Raw genomic sequence first — 6,888 nt, forward strand, 5'->3', positions numbered from 1 at the left:
CTTGCTAAATAATTTTATGCCAGCCTTATCCTGTATACTAGCTGTTCTTAATAGCAGGTGCAAAAATACCTGTTTCCAGCAAGGTTAAAATGAGGAATGTTCTTTTGAGTCAGAACAAGATAGGCCATAGACTCATTCCCCAGCACAAAATGTCATTCTATGAAATGGTACTGGCCCCAGGAGGATTTCTTCAACCACTCTCCTACTATTGGTCTTGAACCTACCTCTGGATTGGATCTTACTGTTGTAGCTGCTCACAGCATCCTCCTGCATGCTTAGAGTAATGCTTTTGGGGGGACACTGGTAAAATACAGTATTTATTTTTTCACCTCCTTTCAGAAGACTTGGAGGTAAGTTGCATTCATTAATTCAAGATTCCCTCTTGCTGTCTGATGATAAAAGCTTGCATTTTGCCATATCAGCATTTGTTATAGCCAATATTTAAGGATAAGATTTAGAAAACCTGTCATTTCCTGGCCTACCAGCAAACTAACTGTGGCTTAACCTTGTAGCATATCAGCTTTTGTTTCAAGCTAGATATCTTTATTTGATATCTAAAGTGCAAGACCAACAACATATCAAGAGATCTATAGACAAGAAGGCAAAGCTCTTGTATTTTTTTCATCCAGACACTTCAATTTATTTTATAAATTTGTTCATTTTTCCTGTTCTGTTTTATATAATATATGGACTTAACTACAAAATAAAGTAACAGTAATAAAATAACAAAAGAGGATAATATTTCCTCTTGTGCTTCTCTTATTATTGTCTACAGAATTTCCTTCTTTTGTATTTCCTCTCTACTCCCCACCCCCAGATGAATTTTAGCCTAGTCATTATTTGACATAATGTTTCATCCATTGTTACATCAGTAGCTCTAAATATTCTACATAGTCCAGAATTCTGTTCTTCTGACTGTCCCTAAGGGGTACATTGTGGGGCAGAGAGGGTTATGGATACTTCCAAGTGGTTAAGGACATATAAGAGATAGTATAGCAAATTTTTAAAAACAGAGCTCTCGTCTGGAAGTCAGGAAACTTGGGTCCTAGTCCAGACTGTGCCATTAACTGTGTGACCTCGGGCAGGTGACCTAACTACTCTGAATTTCATCATCAGGAAAGTGAGATGTTTCTAAATCTTAACGTTTTTTCTGCTCCTGCAGTTTGGTGAATCTCATTTCTGAAAATTCTCAAGGAAGTGATTTTATGTTTTCAGAAATGTCTGTTTTTATCAAGATCCATAAAACTATGTATATACATATATATATATATATATATATATATATATATATATATATATGAAATGGTATTGGCCATTTTTTGTACTATGGTACAGTGGTACTGTACATACAATGGTACTGTGTGTATATATATATATATATATATATATATATATATATGTATGTATACACACACACACACACACACACACACTGCTCTTCTTCCTTTTGATCACATTTTAACTACTGACCCAGAGGAGCTCCAGTCAGTATTTCCTTTTATCCTATTGACAACAACTCTGAATGGCTGGCCTCTCTTGGGTGCAAAGAGCCAATATTCTTTTTTGCTTTATATTTTCAAACCTTCCCCTTTCCTGGACAAAGCATATTGAGATCCTGACTCAATCCAAAGAAATTGTTCCTGCCTTTAGAGTGAGTAGGCATAGGTAAGAGTATGGATGAAACTTTTGTAAGTAGTGTTCTTGGCATAAATACTAGTTCTATAGTTTTTAATATATGAAGCATAACTAAATGTATACTTTTTACTAAGATCATGTATTTATTGCCGCGATAACTATAGAAATATTTTCTGGGGAAATTCACCTTAAAATTTTGGGATAATTAAACGTCTGTAGAAATTCATTCATGGTCTTAATTTTTGTGATTAGTCCTTTCCAATCATGTAAAGCTACTCATTTATCTGTCTTGGGAAGCCCAAAGTAAATTGTTGGGACCCATACTTGTTTTATCCTATTTTTCCTATTAAGTAATGGTTTAAGACTACAAGCAAGGAGTGCCTGGGTGGCTCAGTTGGCCAAATGTCTGCCTCTTGTTTTTGGCTTAGGTCATGATCTCGTAGTTCGTGGGTTTGAGCCCAGCCCTATGATGGGCTCTGCACTGGCAGTGCGGAGCCTGCTTGGGACCCTCCCTCTCTCTCTGCCCCTCCCCTGCTTGTGCTCTCGCTCTCCCTCTCTCTCTCTCTCTCTCTCTCTCTCTCTCAAAATAAATAAACTTAAAAAAATACAACAAGCACTTTGATTTGTTGTCAAGTAACTAGTATTTGTGGGATTCCATTAAACTAATTTTAATATGCTTACCAGGTTCCTGTGAAGACCCATATTGGGGTGTTTTGATTTGTTTCTTTGTTGTAATTCAGTGTTTAACCTAACTATGCAATATACCCATAAATAGTAAGACCTAGTATAGTATAGTATAGTAAACATAACACGAAATGCACAGGTTTTTAGTTGGAGATCAGTTCCATTACCTACCGTGCTGTAACCTTTACAACATGGCTGCTACAATGCACAACTTCAGGGGCCATGATTCATGTTTGTCTTCCAGGGAGGGCCATTTTCATAGAATACAATGTGAATAGTGCCCCTGTAATAGTGCAATAATGGCCTTGATCTCTGAGCCTGTTTTCTCCTCTATAAAGTGATGCCTGAAAAATGGCTGAACAGGGTTCCTTAGAACCCCCTAAATGGTTAAGGTGTGTCGTGTCTCAAGCCATGGGAGAAAGGAGCTCATGTTTCGAGGCACAGCAAGGCTCTATTCTACACTGCTACCCTCCCAGTTCAACCTTTTTTGCTCTGTCACATAGGAGTTTGCCTGAATTATCATAGCCTCCCTATGGAGTCACTCCCTTCAGTTCACAAACTACCTAAATCTCATATCTGAGCATGTCCCATCCTTAACATTTATCTCCAACATGCCATTCTGTTTCAAGCTTCCATTCCTTTACACACATTTTTACTGTAATATTATTTTATTTGTAAATAAATTTTCCCCTTTTTATTTGTAAATTATATTTTCCCCTTCTAGATCATGAACACCCTGATGGCAGGTGGGGTGTCATACATCTTTTATCCCCAATATCTAGCATAGTGCCCAACATGTAGTCTACTCATAATAACTAATACGTATTGAATACAGAGTTATTTAACAGTCCAGTGGGACAGATATTCCAGTCTTATTTTATTTTTTACAAAATTTTTTGTAATGTTTATTTTTGAGAGAGAGAGAGATACAGTGCACCAGCAGGGGAGGGGCAGAGAGAGGGGGGACAGAATCTGAAGTAGGCTCCCAGGCTCTGAGCTGTCAGCACAGAGCTCAACGTGGGGCTCAGACCAATGAACCATGAGATCACGACCTGAGCTGAAGTCGGACGTTCAACCAACTGAGTCACACAGGCACCCCATATTTTAATTTATTTTTTAAGTAAACTACTCCCAACATGGGACTAGAGCACGAATAGTGGGCCATGTGTAAGCTGGGGAAGCTGGCAAGAATGAAGTGGACTTGATAGGTTATATAACCCTAGAGAGAGAGATCAACCTCAGAAAATAGCTTCAACATTCCTGTCCTCATGAAGCCTAGTTACCCTTTTTCTTTCCCTGGGTTGCTTATTTGCCAGTGAGATTTTTTTGTTCTTTAAAAAAAAAAAAAAAAAAAAAAAAAAGTCTACAAAAATAGAACTAATAAATCTGGCAAAGTAACAGGGTACAAGACCAACATACAAAAATCAGTTGTTTTTTTATATACTAACAATGAACAAGCCAAAAAGGAAATTAAGAAAACAACTCCACTTACAATAGCATCAAAAAGAATAATATACTTAGAAACAAACTTCACCAAGGAGGCAAAAGACTGCTACCCTGAAAACTACAAAACTTTGCCGAATCAGGGGTGCTTGGGTGACTCAGTGGGTAAGCCTCTGACTCTTGGTTTCAGCTCAGGTCTGCTCTGTTTCAGCTTCCATTCCTTTGTTGTTAAAATACCTCCCTCTGCCACCATTACTATTTGTTTAAGCTAGCTTGAGTGAGTGTTCCCTTTAACTAAATGATCCTAGAGAGAAGACATTTGCATTTCCTCTATAAGGATCTCCTGATCACAGATGAAAAGGAGTGCTTTGAAGAGCTCTCTGGTCACTGGAGGGCGGCAGATATGTTAAATGAAAGAGCTGGAACAGGGGCGCCTGGGTGGCGCAGTCCGTTAAGCGTCCAACTTCAGCTAGGTCCTGATCTCACGGTCCGTGAGTTCGAGCCCCGTGTCAGGCTCTGGGCTGATGGCTCAGAGCCTGGAGCCTGTTTCCTGTTCTGTGTCTCTCTCTCTCTGCCCCTCCCCCGCTCATGCTCTGTCTCTCTCTGTCCCAAAAAAAAATAAATAAGCGTTGAAAAAAAAAAAAAAAGAGTTGGAACAGATTAAGATATTTTTAGACCACTGTGGACTGCTGCAAGTAGCACGAAGGTAGTAAGGTGTAATGGTAAAGAGGGTTTGAGGTGCTAGCAGTAGTCATATATTCAAATCTGAGCTCCACCAGTCTGTATGTGACTTGGATGTTCTACTTAATTGCCTAATAATCCTCCATTTTTCCATGTGGAGAGTGAGAGATGATAATACCTTGCAGAATTATTGGGGAAAATAAATGTATATGAAGTGTGTGCATATAGTATGGACTCAGTAAATGAGATTTTATTGTTAAAGCATGACTGGGATGCCTGGGTGGCTCAGTCGGGTAACTATCCAACTCTTGGTTTCCACTCAGGTCATGATCTCACAGTTTGTGGATTTGAGCCTTGCATTGGGCTCCACACTGACAGTGCTGAGCCTGCTTAGGATTCTCTCTTTCTCTCTCTGTCTCTCTGTCTCTTTGACCATCCCCTTCTCATGCTCATGCTCACTCTCTCTCTCTCTCTCAAATAAACTTAAAAATAAATCATGACTAATATGGATTGTTCAAATCAAATCATGGTGGTCTTGGCCTAATGTGTAGTATATTTTTAATTAATAGAATTGTTCTCAAGTTTTTCCCCATCTGACCCCTCTTTGTTACTACCTGAATCTTACTTAGCAAATGCCAGGAAGGATAGAAGAATGGATGAATCAAACAGCATACAATAGTAAGAGTAAAATGGACTCTGAGTTACTTGGGAACAGGGGATGGGTTTTATTACATCTTTGTGTCTTTGGTGTCCAGGACAGGGCCTGGAATACAGTAAGCACATATGAGGTAAACTTGAATCAATTTAATTTAGAAATCCATGGATGACCAAATATTTGAATTGACTGGTAGGTAGCCAGAGGTTTCATACCGTGTTGTTGTCTACCCCAGATAGCTCAAGTATCATGGGATTTATTGAGTTATATAGCATTTGCTTATGCCTCAGCCTTGACCTTTCAGAGCCCCTTCTTGCTCTGGGCCCCAGTCAAAGGTACCAACTTGTATCCACTTATAAATGGGTCATAGCAGTATTTTCCAAGTGCAGAATATGCTGCCTCCAAAACCCAAATAGGTCTACCAAACGTGTTTTCTTCTTGGTGGTAAGAGGAACTTTGTGCAATGGCTTGTTCTTTTCTTTGGAGGGAATGTCCTGGAAAATTTCAGATCATTGAACCCCTAAAAACTTTACTGATGTGGTAAGCCTCTAATCTTTGTGTAGTTTCTGCCTCATGTTCTGGAGTACATGTGCCTTACTTACTAAGACATCCAGACCAATTGACATTTACTTCTTATTATGTCTGATTAACATGACGGTATTGGCATACTGGGCCAATATGATGTTTTGCAAAAAGTTTAGTTCCCTTTAGACTATCTTATGGACAGAGAGCATGTGAATTAACATGACAGTGGGTCAAGACCATGAATGTATACTGTTGCCCATCCTATGTGATCATCTTTTCAGATGGGTGTGGAAAAGAATACATTTGCCAGATCAGTGGCTGCACACCATGTACCTGTTAAACTCTTCTAGAAAGCTATCACATCTAGCATAGCAGGTGTAGTTGGAGCCACTTCTTGATCAAATTTGTGTTAGTCTTCTTGTTATCTGCCATGGCCCATCAATTTTTGCAGAGGACAGACTGGTGAATTAAATGTGAATATGACAGGGGTGCCTGGGTGGCTCAGTCAATTAGGCGTCTGACTTCAGCTCAGGTCATGATCTCATGGTTCGTGGGTTCAAGCCCCATGTCGGGCTCTGCCAACGGCCCATATCCTGGACCTTGCTTCAGATTCTGTGTCTCCCTCTCTCTCTGCCCCTTTCCTTACTCTCTCTCTCTCTCTCTCTCTCAAAAATACATTTTTTTCAACGTTTTTTATTTATTTTTGGGACAGAGAGAGACAGAGCATGAATGGGGGAGGGGCAGAGAGAGAGGGAGACACAGAATCGGAAACAGGCTCCAGGCTCCGAGCCATCAGCCCAGAGCCCGACGCGGGGCTCGAACTCACGGACCGCGAGATCGTGACCTGGCTGAAGTCGGACGCTTAACCGACTGCGCCACCCAGGCGCCCCTCAAAAATACATTTTAAAAAATTTTTAAAAATTGTGAATATGACAGTGACCATCATTCTTGCATTCTTTAAAGTTTTGAGGGAGGCACTAAACTCTGCCAGTCCCCTAAAATGTGACAAGTTTTTTTATTTATGTTGGCCATTGTCAAGGAGCTGTTTCAGGGGCTTCCGGTTGGCCTTTCTTACAACTACTTAGTAGCTCATATTCTACAGATCAGAAACTAATGTGAGAGTTCTTTCATTTCTATGTATGTCCATTCAATTATACATTCAGGAACAGGGGAAATAACTGGGTAGGTCTGTATCTAGTAGAACCTGGCCAAAGACTCCATTTATTAACTGATTCACTTATGCTCCTATTTCAATAAAAGAACGA

The sequence above is a fragment of the Puma concolor genome, chromosome C1, assembly GCF_028749965.1.
Source record: "Puma concolor isolate L17-30 chromosome C1, mPumCon1.1.hap2, whole genome shotgun sequence".
Lineage (NCBI taxonomy): Eukaryota > Metazoa > Chordata > Mammalia > Carnivora > Felidae > Puma > Puma concolor.